This window comes from Bombyx mori, chromosome 13 (genome assembly GCF_030269925.1).
Source record: "Bombyx mori chromosome 13, ASM3026992v2".
In the NCBI taxonomy this organism is placed as follows: Eukaryota; Metazoa; Arthropoda; class Insecta; order Lepidoptera; family Bombycidae; genus Bombyx; species Bombyx mori.
In genome coordinates, this window is record NC_085119.1 from 16,622,788 (window position 1) to 16,639,217 (window position 16,430).

Here is a 16,430-nt window from a genome sequence, read left to right on the forward strand (position 1 = left end):
GCTGCGTTCGTAAACCCTGAACATGTTAATACTCCATACATTCAGTTCCGTGTCAATACTTAGAAAGTTCTCGGGTCGCGTCACGCGCATTGTCAGGAATCGTGCATCATATTATCCCGTTTCGCATACTAATTAGTTTACAACGAAGCTAAAGTTGAATGGATGTGGTACATGCAAAGTCTAAGTTTTATTCATATTGTGTTTTTTTTTTTATTGCCTTTGTAGGCAGACGAGCATACGGCCCACCTGATGGTAAGTGGTCACCGTCGCTCATGGACGTCAGCAATGCCCAGGGGCAGAGTCAAGCCGCTGCCTACCAGTGTGTTGTCTGAATAAAATATTTCTGGTTGCGAAACGAGCGTTTACTACCTGCTGTTGAGTGGTCATGGCTTATGGACATCAGCAACGCCAGGGAAGCCGTCAATAATGGACAAAAGAAAAAAAAGGAATAAAGAGATTACAAAGCGCTGAGAAAATACCGTATAGTAAAGTTCACTTTACAACTGGATGGTTGGTGGCAAATATTATTATAATCTCTAGAAATGCATTGTAGATAAATGCGTTGATAACAGGTAGCAGATATCGCGCCTAAAGTACCACCACCCCGCCTATTTCTGCCGTGAAGCAGTAATGCGTTTCGGTTTGAAGGGCGGGGCAGCCGTTGCATTTATACGGAGACCTTATAACTCATATCTCAAGGTAGGTGGCGACATTTACGTTGTAGATGTCTATGGGCTCCGGTAAACACTTAACATCAGATGGTCCGTGAGTACGTGCACACACCTAAGCAACAAAAAAAGTTTACTGGTGTCATTTAATAACAAAGCTGCACGTTCTAAATAAGCATATTGTTATTGAATATAGTGACGACAGCATTGTCACGTTGATAAAACCTTAGAACGGTGGAGATAATGAAAATCGCGAGCATCTAATTAGCTCTTAGAATATAGCGATTTTTACTTAAATTTGATAAGTGCAGCAATTCCAGAGGCAGAGTTAAATCTACACTGGCTGATGAGCTAATTTATAGCAAAACGTTTAAAAAAATATCCGGATCTAATTTCAATTTTTAGGGTTCCAGGCAGGTAATGGTAGCTGATTGGATGTACAAGGTTATTTTGTTAGTGAAAATCATTATTAAAACATCCAGTAACTTTATTTCTTAGTGATTTAAAACAAACGCACGTTACATCACTATGCTATCGATCGTTGAAGCATTGTTCTTGTAACACGATAATCGATACATCGTTAAATCTCTGTAGGCGTCCTGACTACTCTTACGTCTTGCTCATGCAACGTAATCTCACAAAAGGTTTGAACAGGACGGAGGCAGATTAGAAATCCCGTTTTTAAGCTGATGATAAATTTCTTTTTTTTTTCTTTTGAAGCGTAGGCAAAGGGATTATCGGTCTATATTCGGAGGTTTATTTGTTGTGGTAGTATATACTTGTTCCATCTAAACAAAACGCTGGTTAACTTTTGAACTTCATCCTTATTTACAGGTTAACTTTCCTTTAGGTTGAATCAGAAATGAGGACATTTCGTAGAAGAACCAATCTTGCTGATATATCTAGTAGAATTACCAAGCTGAAGTGGCAGTGGGCTGGCCACATAACGCTAAGATCGAATGGCAGATGAGGCATAATGATTCTTGAGTGGAGATCACGGCAAGCGCATTGTGGGACGACCACCTACCAGATGGACCGATAACTTAGTCAAAAACTTGGGTCACGTTTGATGTAGGTAGTAACGGACCGACCGCTCTGGAGATCGATTGGAGTCGCCTATGGAGAGGCCTATGTTAAGCAGTGGACAGCCATAAGCTGAGATGATGATGATGATGATAATTTTCTTTAGTTGAATAATATTACCTATATTGAAATCCATATCGTCAGCTCGTTGTACACCAAGTGGCCCGTTAGTATAAATAATGTTATTAGGTTCATAGCCTGTGGGCATCCTGCATGTCACTGATACCAAAAATCCAAAGGTCTAATGGCTAAAGCGGCCTCTGTACTGGTTTCGAGTTGTAAGAATATCTATGGAGTTAATTTTTTCTGGTAGGTGCCATTTGTATTTATTACAAGGTATACTGTAATCCTGCACATAAATGTATCATCCTGCTTTGAGGATTAAAGGGTAGGGTAAATGAGATTTTGACTTCCTGTTTCAAGATATAAGGTGGGATTTACGTTAAGTACCCTCTATTCCATTGGTAATGGAAATGGTTTGATTCCACTTACACCAGGCGAGATGTGAGTCGTGATCTCCATTTATTCAGAGCATCAAAGAAGGTCGCAGAATAATTCCAACATTATGGTCATACGCCTGTATAGAAACGGATTATTGATAATATATTTCGGTCAAGAGACAGTTACTTATTGCTAAATCACCAGTGGCCTTTTGAGGAGCGGGAACTTGATTTGCAAAAGCGAAACTAGGTTTATGGCTAGCCTTAGTAGTACACAGTGTCTTAAAGAACATTAAACCGTAATAGTGTTTGGCAAGTACTTTTATTGCCTTCGAAGGACCGTTCGCTCATGGACATCATGTCTTTCTCTCTCTCTTCCTTTCTCTCGCGCCTATGTACTCTTTTAGAAGGAGGAGAAGGTAAAGCTAAAAGAGAAGATAGGTAGATGCTACTATCCTATATCAACCACGAAGCAAGTTCCAGTTCCATAAATTCCAGTTTGAAGAGTAGGTCAGCCGCTATACAGTTCAATTGGGACTTTAACGTAATGACTGGTGGTAGGACCTCTTGTGAGTCCGCGCGGGTAGGTACCACCACCCTGCCTATTTCTGCCGTGAAGCAGTAATGCGTTTCGGTTTGAAGGGTGGGGCAGCCGTTGTAACTATACTGAGATCTTAGAACTTATATCTCAAGGTGGGTGGCGCATTTACGTTGTAGATGTCCATGGGCTCCAGTAACCACTTTACACCAGGTGGGCTCTGAGCTCGTCCACCCAACTAAGCAATAAAAAATAAAAAGGCTGTGGCATTCACATTGTAATTTTACTGGTAGTAGGACCTCTTGTGAGTCCGCGCGGGTAGGTACCACCGCCCAGCCTACTTCTGCCGTGAAGCAGTAATGTGTTTCGGTTTGAAAGGTGGGGTAGCCACCACCCATCTAAGCATTAAAAAAATCTATGGAGAGCCATTTGAACTGTCAATAATTCTATTGCGCCGATTCTCATACTACGGAGGAACTTCGACTCTCTCTGTGTTTTTACTGTATTGTATAGAGAGAGCCTTGCAGATTTGTTTCAGACTTCTTTTTAACGTCGCAACTCCCGCCACCGAAGCAGACTATATTTAAACTACGTTTATAAATAAACAAATAATAAAGATTTTTAAAAAAACTGGGTACAAATTACATACGGTCATCCGGCCCCAATTTAGGATTCCCTGTGGTATGGGTACCAGAGACTGACATACATACTTACATATGTTTAAGTATATACATATACAGATAATAATCACTCGGGCAAAGAGCAAACAAACCTGTTCATCACAAAAATGTTTGCCCGATGTCAGAATTGAACCCGCGACTTTTTACCTAGAACCACAAAAAACGTCTATAGCGCATTTTTATGCCAGCTTGGGCTCTGGAATGTACTTTCCTTAACCATGTTTCTTTGCTAAGCAGGGTTTTAGGAGAGTACTCAGTGGTTACCATTTACTTGGCTTTGCCCCTGACATTACTGAAGTCTATATCTGAAACGGCCGTCTGGTGTAGTGGTAAGTGACGTGGTCACTACACAAGGGAGTCGCGGGTTCGAATCCCGCAAAGGGAAGATATTTGTATGATAAATATAAAATGTCTTTTCCGGGGTTATGGATGTATATTAAAGATATGTATGTGTATAATAAAAATCTTACATTTATTTCCGTTATCTGGTACCTGTAACACAAGTTGTTTACGAAACTTAGCACGGGACCAGTTAACGTAGCGTGATTGCTAGTAAACATTTATTTATTTATTTAGTTATTTATAGTCTCCACTAGCCCACAGGTGTACCATATATATATCTATCAAGGAACGTAAGAAAACAAAATGACGTGGTATTCACATTGCATCTGGTATGGAGCAATATATTTATTTATCATATTAAAATTTAAGAAATCGTTATTACACAACACTTTCCTTGATCACACATCACCTTCTCCGTATATGGTGTAGACACTCTTTACTTGTCGAAAAACACCAATCAAAGCCATTTATAGCACACGATTACACACATCTCTGTTTTTGGTGAAATGTCATTTAATGTCTTCAGCAATATAAGCGTTATCGCGTCAGTAATTACATATTTCATATTTTCTTATAGCTTCGATACGCGGTTGAGCTGATGGCACACCTGTTGATAAATCATTAGGGAAGCTGATACTCACGAAATTGCTTGAGACCCATAGATATAGATCGAAGTCTTCACGATGCGAAGTCTTTTTTTATATATTTTTATTGCTTAGATTGGTGGACGAGCTCACAGCCCACCTGGTATGAAGCGGTTACTGGAGCCCATAGATATCTACAACGTAAATGCGCCACCCACCTTGAGATATAAGTTCTAAGGTCTCAGTATAGTTACAACGGCTGCCCCACCCTTCAAATCGAAACGCATTATTGCTTCACGGCAGAAATAGGCGGGGTCTCAAGTCTGTCTGATTCTCCAATCTAGAAAGCGTGATTGCTTCATGACAGAAACTAGGCCGCATTATGGTGTCTCACCCAGTTCTCATTACGGCCTGAGACATGTAATGATATTCCTTTTAAGACGTGTAAGTCTTTTATCGTTGCCCATAAAAAACCTCAAGATTTTTTGTTTACAGATTTATTAATCCACACCCAAAATTATCCCGACCTCTGTATTTATTGAGAGGTAGCTTTTTTTTTATTCCTTTATGTCAGTGGTTAAATTCATTAATACCGTTTTCGTAAATCTGTACTCGAACTTCAATTTTGATTCTCACGACCGAAATAACGTGATTTTTATGCGAGTTTCGACTGTTTATGATTACGGACGGACGTTTTACCGAGAATCGCATGTGTCTGTCTGTAATGGATACGAGATCGTGTCGGTCATTCAATGCAAATCGCTGCGAACTTAATATGCAGTTTAAGTCAGTGCAACTGCGATAATTAAACATATTTGGCGATTCCCTTCCAATATTTAAGAACAACATTATAAAAAGTTGTTGTTGAACCTCAACCTCAGCCTTGGTCTGAGTACTCGGGTATTACTGTCCTTGTTGTCTTTCTTTTGTTTTTAATTTTTTATTATTATTAATAGTATTGTTAAATCTCTATTAATATTATATTAATGTAATGCATGCTGTGATTGCTTCTAATTAGAGTTGCAGTTATCAATTGCTCTATACATGTCAATGTTATTTTATGTCTTACTGTAAACCCTGACGGTAATCCTTAAATAAATAAATAAATAATCATGGCTCACTTGTCGTGATAAATTTTAGCATTAAAATTTTGTGTAGCACACTGAAATAGTAATATTTTTTTTCGGAATAGGGTATTCGATAATAAAGGGTTATTCAGTACAATCTGGAAAGGGCCAATTGGCCAAAGAAGGATAGGGAGACCGAAAAGACGATGGGCTGGCGACATAACCGAAATAATAGGAAAGGACTGGCAAACTATCGGCAAGGACAGAGACTGGTCTCCACTGGTCCAAAGGTCCATATCCAATAACAAAAACTAACTCTTACTAACATGTAGACAATAAGAATTAATAACTAACTAAACATTAACAAACAAATACCACATTTGAAATGAAAGTTAGAAATAAGGAAATACAGACTTTTTTATTTTTATTTATTTATTCAGTACGAAGTTTTATCTTTTTTTTTTATTGCTTAGATGAGTGAACGAGCTCACAGCCCACCTGGTGTTAAGTGGTTACTGAAGCCCATAGACATCTACATCGTAAATGCGCCACGCACCTTGATATATAAGTTCTAAGGTCTTAGTATAGTTACAACGGCTGCTCCACCCTTCAAACCGAAACGCATTACTGCTTCACGGCTGAAATAGGCAGGGTGGTGGTACCTACCCGTGCGGACTCACAAGAGGTCCTACCACCAGTAAAAAGTTTAGAGTTTGTGTTTCTTTCATGTTCAATTATTGTTTTTTGCGTTACATCCTTCTATATGAGTGAAATGTTCGCTCCCTGTTTCGAAATGCTGCGTTAAGCTGACGCATCGATGCTTGCAATGACATCTCATTCGAGATATTACATTCCGTGACAACGTAATGCAATAATGATCGATACATTCGGGTTTTTTTTTTTGGTTCGTACAGAGACTATTGATTTTACGAATTGAAACTTATAAATATTACATTATTACTTGTCATTCTGTTCTTTATATTTCATTTTATATCTATGGTATTTCTTTATTCTTTTTTTTTTTTGGATTGATGGACAAGCTCACAGCCCACCTGGTGTTAAGTGATTACTGGAGCCCATAGACATTTACAACGTAAATTCGCCACCCACCTTGAGATATAAGTTCTAAGATCTCAGTATAGTTACAACGGCTGCCCTACCCTTCAAACCGAAACGCATTACTTCTTCACGGCAGAAATAGGCAGGGCGGTGGTACCTACCCGTGCGGACTCACAAGAGGTCCTACCACCAGTAATTACGCAAATTATAATTTTGCGGATTTCATTTTTATTAATATACTAGCTCACCCGGCATACTTCGTAGTGCCTCAATCGATAAATAAAAGACCTAAAGTTTTCTATAAAATAAACTTAAGAAAAACAAAAGGAATCCGTCCGACAGGGGATGCATCAAAGGAAAAACATTTTTTTTTCTTTTTATATAAGTCCGAGCATTTTCATATTTATTCACCTTTTAAACCTTCTCTGGACTTCCACGAATAATTCAAGACCAAAATTAGGCAAATCGGTCCAGCCGTTCTCGAGTTTTAGCGAGACTAACGAACAGCAATTCATTTTTATATAATAATATATAGATTTTGAACAGTTCACTTTGGAGGTTCACGACAGAGGTATTCAGATTAATAAACCGATAACTTTAATTGAAGATATTTTTAGTAAAGATAGTTTTTCTTTCTATTTGTCAAGCTTTCAAACTGGTCAATATTGCTTATGGTTAAGTTAGCTTATTATTTTCTTACATCAAGGACACGACCCACAGCATTAAAATGCAGAAAAAATCATCCGATTTGCTCATGTTATTATAAATAGAATTATGTTGTGTACAGCATTTATGTTTGATACAAACTCGCATATAAAAATAAGAAATGTTCCCAAAATCTTAAATACAATCCGATTCTATATCTCTCTAATAACCCGAACTCGAAAAGCGCCTTAACAATGACAAAATTTACGAGTTTACCAAAACACAATGAAGATGTACAAACAAACTACACGTAATAATGTATAGAGATAAGTTGGACATGCGTTTACGTAGGTTGAACCCAATACTAGATAAAAGGATTTTTTTGTATGTCGCATTTAAAGTCAGAAATCAGTGATTTTGAGTTTTTAACTCTTGACCATCCTATGTTAGAGATAATATTCTCAGCTCATAAAAATACGTTTGTATGGCATTATAAAATATAAAAATGTTATGTTCATTGGCTAGCCCGGTGGTGCAGTAGCGCCTCTAACTGCTAGGCCAAGAGACGTGGGTTTGATTCGCACATCGGAAAAACTTTGTGTGCTCTTTATTTAGGTGCTTAATATCTATATAAGGATATATTTAGTCTCTGGTTCCCCATAGTACAGGGAATTCTAGTTTGACACCAGATAACTTCTATGTGACTCGTCCAGATTATTATTATCATCTTATTCATCGATGTGCCGGCGATCCCACGGACAGAAAGAGCTTACAGCTCACCTGGTTTTAAGTGGTTTTTGGAGCCCACTGTCACCGCAAAGAGAATAACGACCCCTTCGAGGACCAAGTTCAAAATCTCAACTGTGTTCTAAAACAGTTCTGTGACCATTCAAACCGGTTTATAATACGGCCTACCTCGAGTGAGTTTGTAAATTACTAAAAGTTAACATTGATTTTTATTACACTGTGTAATTCCTTCATCAGGGAGATTTAGATGAATTGATTTAAAAATTACACTTGTCACAATTCGAAATGTATCATACAGTTCATTAAATGCCGAATGTACTATCCATTAGTTCGTGGAGATCGTTAAAATTACTTATCTTATCAATCTATGGTCCCCTTAAAACTAAAATAATGTTTGTTATTAAATGCAATGATAATTTTAAAACATTTGTACTTATGGGCGTATTTGAAAAAGTCTAAAATTAAACTTTAGACGTGACGTTTGATCGTGCATCGCGTGGGGCGTCCGGTGTCGTGACATTCCTTTTGTTTCTTTGTGTGTCCGTGCGTTTGTTGCGTAGGACGAATCGATTTTATATACATATGAAGGTCTGAGTGAAAAGAAAACGGTCTTAAGAGATGTAATATGAGAATTTCCTTGATATTGGCTAATTCTTCTTCTTCTCAGTCGGATACTCTTGTCAGAGTGGTCGTGGTTGCGCTGACGATGTATATGCAGAAGTCCGGTCACCGTCTTCGCCGAACCCGTCGCTTGCGACGAAGGGGTCGATGAGTAAATTAACCCATATTCTCAGTGAGTCGCGTTTCCGATCCGGTTGTAGATTCTGCGAAGCATTGTTCTTGCTAGGGCCAGTGTTAGCGACACACCTGGTTTGAGCCCCGTAAGCTCACCTCACGTTAAAGAGAAGCTGAAATAGCCTCTCAAGGCTACCAGGCTACCAGCATAGGTAGGGGGAAAAAAATCAGAAACACCTGTTAGGTCGCCGTGCTCAAGAGGGTCCTCTTGCCCTCCAGGCAATGCGCTTCTAGGTCTATCAGCTTATTCATTTAACTTTTTTACAGTTAACATACACCCTATCTGATGATGAGTAATCATCGTCGCTCGTGGATGTCAGCAAGGCCAGAGACTTACAGGACATCGCTGACGCCCCTCATAAACGGGAAGAACGCCAACTTGTAATATTGCGAGTTTAACATTATTAGCCAATACTATTTCACTACGTGTGTCATGAAATCAAATAAAGAGATTTTTGGAAGCAAGGTAACAAAGGTAGCCCAAACAATTATTAAGTTGACATGTGGTGACGCATGACATGTTGCTTGACATGACTCCGATGGCGGTTGGAGCCCACTGCTACTTTTTTTTGATTGATTAGATCTTTGTAAACCGAAACCCTGATGATGATTTATTTGGACTGATGATACTTAAGATTTCTTCACCAGGGTTAATTCGCTCGCGAGTACTTATAAAGTATAGGTTTGTCAATTTTATAATAAATCGGAAATACAGATAAAACAAACAAAACAAAACAACGAAACAAACGAAAAACCGATAAGTAAATGATCACCCAATCAACTATTCTAATGGTGGTATAGTTTTGTATCCTTCCAGTTGCGGGGGTGTTGATGTTTTCTCAGAAGTACGGGTTCGGATTCTTTTACGGTATGAATCTTTAATACTTATAAATTAATTTACATTTTAGGAAGTTTTTGGTGACAGGAGTAAGCTTCAAATGTCTTATGCTTATATGGGCAAGAGAGCTGAGAGAGATGTTTTAAGTGCACGTCGCCCAAGGAATAAGAAACTGCATATAATTGTATGAAGCCATGCGACTATACCTGGATCCAAATTTAAAGTGTAATTCGTATGTAGACATGCCAGGCTTTTGTTAACGGACGATATCCACGATGAAGGAATAGAAATTAAAAACGCAGAATTTTGCGTAATAGCTGATGCAAAGGAGTACTATATCTCCTTGAGGGGCCGGCTACCATTCTTCCTTTTCAATCCGTTGTGGTCATACTGAGACACTTATTAAATGCTTCAAGGTAGTAGGTAGCATAAATGTTGTGATATTTCCAGACTCTGGTAATCACTTAACAAGTTATGTCTTGAATTCGTTTTCAATTTATAGCAATAAACACAAGGAGATAGCAGTGCTATAGCCTAATAGATATTATTCGATTGGTCTAAAACACAATCACTAGGTCCCAATTTAAAACAAAATAAAAATCAAGAAAATTTACATGACAAACTCGATGCAATTTATTAAAAATAAAAGAGTTAATAAAGCAAAATGCATGTTCCAAATCTACGCGCTTCATATTAACAAAAAGTCAAAACCAGCACGCATCATAAATTTCTCGTATTAAAGATTCACGGAAAGTCATTGACACAATTTTGGTGACGAACTTAGATCAAAAGCGAAACGAGTCAGCAATTTTTCAATGACACTGATCTCCTCAAGTCTAATTGGGTTTTTGAGTCGAATCCCATTCGAGTCCCAATTATGAGTGTGATTTACTCTAAGATTTTTAATGGACCGATGCAGTTTATAGAATTAGTCGGTAGTGGCTTGCTAGGAATTTCATGAGTGTAGAAAACGTGTTTTTGTCTTTATGTTTGGGACCACCACACATTCTACGATAGGATGATTCTTTTTTGGCTCGGTAGCTAGTTATTGAGCAATTGTTTCATCTATTCGTTGATAAATACCGCTAAAATAAGAGTAGCACGGGTCTGCACGGACTGAAGCCTTACTCTGTATATTTCTTATTAGGCTTATAAGGTTTTTTCAATGCATTACGAATATAATGTTGAAGCCACTACTATCTTTTTTGACGCGGAAATTTAACCTAACTGCAGCGATTCTAAGTATAAACAATTATTTGTCTAACTATCTTTTAGTAACCATGATGATATTTCGGCTCCAACTTGGTTCGTAGGAGAAGCTTAGAGGGCTTAGTCGGAGAGAATTTGTTAATACGTGCCCTAACAAGGCTTCACTGGATCTACCACCGTATTGAAATTGCAACTCACCCCCACTCCTCACAAGAAAGAAACTCAATAGGATTAGTGGCAGTGATATCTGCTCCGGTGGCGGCTGGTACTATGGTAAAAAGAAGATAGCGGAATCACTTCAAAGAAATCTTCAGAGCACCCTTCATAGAATACGTCGTGTAATAAAAATCAAACCCGCAAAATTATAATTCGCGTAATTACTGGTGTTAGGACCTATTGTGAGTCCGCACGGGTAAGTACCACCCCCCCCCGCCTATTTCTGCCGCGAAGCAGTAATGCGTTTCGGTTTGAAGGGTGGGGTAGCCGTTGTAACTACACTGGGACCTTAGAACTCATACCTCAAAGTGGGTGCAGGCACTTACGCTATAGATTTCTATGGGCTCCGGTGACCATTTAACACCAGATACCTATCTAAGCAATAAATAAAAAATGCGATACAAAACAAATGAAGAACGAAAAGAGGCTAAATTAACAATTGCTTAATGCTTTATGATAAATTCCTCGACATTGCATTGTCATATAATTAAAATTAATTTAAACTCCGCAATAATTCATACAATGGTTTCCTGTTTTTTGCATTATCTCCACGTTAATAGCCCGAGAGGTCGAATGTTATCTTGGCTAGTGATTGCATTGGCTATTTTAGTCTTTTGCTCACGAAGTTACGAACAATAGTGGCACGACTGTGTCTTCGTTATATTACGTTTGATAACAGTACAGACAACGTGTAGAGCTCGAAGAAACATTTCGCAATGTCGGCCAATATAATTTGTAATTTAAGAGTCCACAATACTAACTAAAAACGATCGCTTGATCAGAAAGTCGGTTAACTTTTTGCAATTATCCCTTTGTTTTTATCTTTAAATCTCGACGTCTAAATTATCATTTTAAATGAATTGGAAACCGTTAGAATGTGTAATTTAATAGATAAAAATGCTTTTAGATACATAAGATCAAGAAGGTAAGTAAGTAAGCAAAGCAAGTAAGTATTTGTTTACCGAAGATCGACTTGGTATTTTAGACTTTGTTGACCCGTAATCCCGTCCGCGCGTGGCAGGAATATCTCCTTAGGCTTCCAGCGGGTGTAGGTAGGGGAAAAACCTGCAAAGTACAGTCTAGAAAACTTCTAGATTTATAAATCGCACGCTCAATCATATGGCAACTAGTGGATGACCTTTGTATTGGTGGAAGATCATTGACCTTGATCGTCAATCGTAATATATTGCGTAACGCTTAAAATAACAATACACCTTTTTTCAAATTTTTGGTGGTATCCCCACAAATAATAGAGGCTATTTTCACTATTGACATTCATTTTCTTTTTTTCAAATAGCTTCATGGCTTAATGATAAGTCAATTGAAAAATCGACCCTCGTTAAACAAATATATTTCATGGTGCTCAGAAAATAATCTAGTACAGACAAACGCACCGGTTCCAATAAGTAAGAATGTACTGTGCTGCAATGGTGGGTGGCGAAATGGTTAAAGAAGATGTCGTTATCATCTCAAGCGATTTCTCAGAGCACTGGAGAGAATAGAACATTTCGTATAAAACATAAATAAAACCGAAGAGAGGTGCCAAGTAACTTCGATACAAAATCCTTCTTTTATATAAATTTTCAATCTGGGTGGTGAAGTCGGTACATGTCGAGACTCAACATACGAAGCCCGATTGATGGCTCACTAACACACAACATCAATACTAAAATATCGGAAAGTGAATAAATTTTGGAGAAAACTCATCTTACATCTCTCGTGTTTGTGAGACTTTGAATCATCAAAGCTTTACAGAAATCTTTGCTGAAACATAAGGGACTCCGCCAGAAGCCAATACATCAAAACTGGTAATCGCTTATAGAGCAGCAGAACTATAATGAATTCATTATGGATGTAATGCGTCTTAGTCGAGCCGAACTGACAAAGTAAGTTACGAAACTCTGTGAATTATCAATAGATTTAGACAGGGGAGAAACCATGTAATCCCCTTACGGTACTACCCACTTTGACAATGCACTTGTCATGTCAAAGAAAATACTTATTTTCCAACTACAAAGGAATTTAAAACATTTTGGGTTTTTTATTGCATAGATGGGACGAGCTCACAGCCCGGTGAGCCCAGTTAAGTGGTTACCAGAGTCCATAGACATCTACAACGTAAATGCCGCCACCCACCTTGAGATATGAGTTCTAAGGTCTCAAGTATAGTTACAATCGCTGCCCCACCCTTCAAACCGAAACGCATTACTGCTTCACGGCAGTAGTCGGGGGCCACGGCAAATAGGCGGGGTAGTGGTACCTACCTGTGCGGACTCACAGGAGGTCCTACCACCAGTAATTACGCAATTTTTGGCTTTTTACGGCTTTTTTTTTATTTTTGTCTTCATGCGTCGCTCATTCAACGTCTTTGGACGAGATCGGTGAAAAAGCTCACATCTGATGTTACTGGAGTCCAAAGACAACTAATGATCTTTCCCTTAAAGTTCAAACTTCTAGGCAGAAAATTACAGGAAAATTACAGATACCAACTCGTTGACTTACTGTAACGCCCTACCCTAAGCAAAGATTAAATTTGCACATTTCACGTTCAGTTTAGAAGTTGACCTTCAGTATTGACCATCCACATTGTATACCCTATACCAGATTCAGGTCCTTTCATCGCTCTTTCAATACCTATTACCTCTAAGTCGTCAACACAGGGGAAGCCGCCTATATTTCAAGGTAGCTGGTTATATTTACGCTGTTGATGTCTATAGGCTTCGGTAACCATTTAACATCAGGTGGGCCATGAGCTCATCTATCCATCTTAATGATGAAAAGGTAAAATACCTTAAAGAATGTTACACCGTGGGCGTGTAGTAAATACAGGATCTGAGGACCCTCGCTTCCACGAGGTGTTACCAGTAATACCTACGTGTTCATCGATCTTCCGAGGCAATAGAATATTCTAGTTTAATCTTTTTGAAGTTATACTTCTTTAGGCGCGTTATGAAAAATTGATGAGAGTGAAATTTTACGATGCGCGCGCACCGTGACACAAAATTAACAGAATGAAGTTGCCCACTAAATCGCTCATTACAATACGACCGACGTAACTTGGCGAGTCTGAATATAGCCGCAGGTGAACTTTCCGAACCGTACCGAGAATTACCGAATTTATACGATGTCAAGAAAAGGGATGTCCAATATGCGTGTTTAAGGATGTTGTTTAATCGATTTTTTTTGAAATTGATTAAAATTTAAATAAAAAAAAAGAAATAAATTTAACAAAAATAAAGTATAACTTCTTACGCGCGTACATAAGTACACGCACCCTTTTTTATTATAACTGTCTGCTAATAGTACTAGTAGCTAGTGCTAGTCTGCTAGTAATAGTAGTAGATAACTAATAGTGATCAAAGATATGGTAGTGTGAATGCCATCCTATTCATTCGAATCTGAATTAAAAATCTAATTTTCTCGCACATCTCACCAAAAAGTGTTTCTTACAAAGTACACAACAACTTGCTACACAACAATATCAATATTTGTTTCTCTCTCTTATCAATGCTGTATTATATAACCAAGCGATTGATAAGGGTTCAAAGCCTGCAAAGAGATTAATTCTATAGGTATACCGTTGAATTCAATACAGTCAAACCTGGGTAAGTGAGAACTGGATAAGTGAGAAAACTCTATAAGTGAGAGTAATAGCCAGGAACCGTCATTTTAAGCTCCCAAAACCTCTATTAGCGAGAAACAGAAACCTCTGTAAGAGAGAGTCGTTTTTCCCTCATGGACCTCCGTAAGTGAGACTGCTACTTATCTATACCTCTATAAGCGACAGTCGAGCTTTATTTATTTATATTATTTAGGAGGAACAAGTGAAAAAACTAATTACAAATTTAACATCTGCTATTTTATAACTCATTCTTAACTTTTGCGGAACTTCCTTTCATTGTTTTTGTATTGTTTTCTCGTCAATATTGAACCTATTCTATTTCGTGGAACTAAATAACGTTGTTATTTCATCGCATTCTTTTCGAATAGACGCGTGCGCCTGTGTACCGCCCTGTTTGTCGGACTTACTCAGTTTATCGTTAATCAATTGCGAAGGAAAGTTCTGTTCTGCATCATGTCAAAACGGAAAATTAAAGTACTGTCATTAAATGATAAACTTAAAATAGTGAATGCGTTTGAATCCGGAAAATCGCGAAATGAAATTTAGACGGAGCATTAGCGAGAAACTCGGGTTAGTGAGAAACCTCTTTAAGCGAGAATGAGATTGTGCTCCCTTGAACTCTCGCTTATCCAGGTTTGACTGTATTTGATAATCGTGACTAAATCAAATCGTATTATAAGATTGTTATTTCAATTTGTTGCATGACTTTCATACTTGAACCACCACCCTTCATCTATTTAATTCCCAAATATAATACATTAGCGAGGATTTCTATTAACATTAATTACTAGTTCGAAGTTGTTGTGTTGGAGCGTTTGCAGCCTAATAAGACGTCCGGTTTCGAGTGATGGTACGGTGCCGAGGTTCAAATCCTACCACGAGTACATTTTTGGCGGATTCCATAACGAGATGTCTCGAAAAATCCCGTACCGCTTATAAAATTTGCGTGACTATTACTGGGTGTAGGACATGACATTTTTTATTTTTGTTATTGCTTAGATGGGTGGACGAGCTCACAGCCCACCTGGTGTTAAGTGGTTACTGGAGCCTATAGACATCTACGATGTAAATGTGCCACCCACCTTGAGATATAAGTTCTAAGGTCTCAGTATAGTTACAACGGCTGCCCCACCCTTCAAACCGAAAATCATCACTGCTTCACGACAGAAATAGGCAGGTGGTGGTACCTACCCGTGCGGACTCACAAGAGGTCCTACTACCAGTAATAAACGTGACATGATCCCACCGAGCTAGATGTTACAATACTGGCTATCTATGCCGTGAATGACTATGAAACATATGTCCGTGCTTCGAAAGGTTGACACCAGTTATGAAATTAATAAAGGTGTGTGTGGCATTGGCGTTGCGATCCTTCCAACTGCCACTACTGGTTGGAGCGGGAGTTCATCTGCGTGACAACAATAGAAAAAGAGATTGATACTAGATAAATTTGAAATTTGAATTTGATAGATTTGAAAATTTATTGTACGTGCGTAAAAACATAGGCTTGCGTTGCCGGCGGCTCGAATTAAGAAAATAAGCAACTCTTTTAGGGGGCTGGGTGTACAACTTTTCAACAAGATCCCACAAAACGTTCAATTACTACTTGTTCATAGATTTAAGAAAACTGTCAAGGAACATTTGTGCAACAAGGCATATTATAAAGTTAAGGATTATCTACTAGATGGCACTACGTGGGAATGAGGCGTTCGCTCCTGGCCTTTTCATTTTTCATTATTATTATTATTTTGTAATTGTATTTTTTGACTTGATTTTCGTTTATTGCAAATATTGTTAATTATTTTAAAAAAAAAGAAGGCAATATTTGAGAAAAAACAAAAAAAAAAAGCCCGCTGAGTTTGTTTCGCCGGTTCTTCTCAGGACTGTGGCTTTTTTG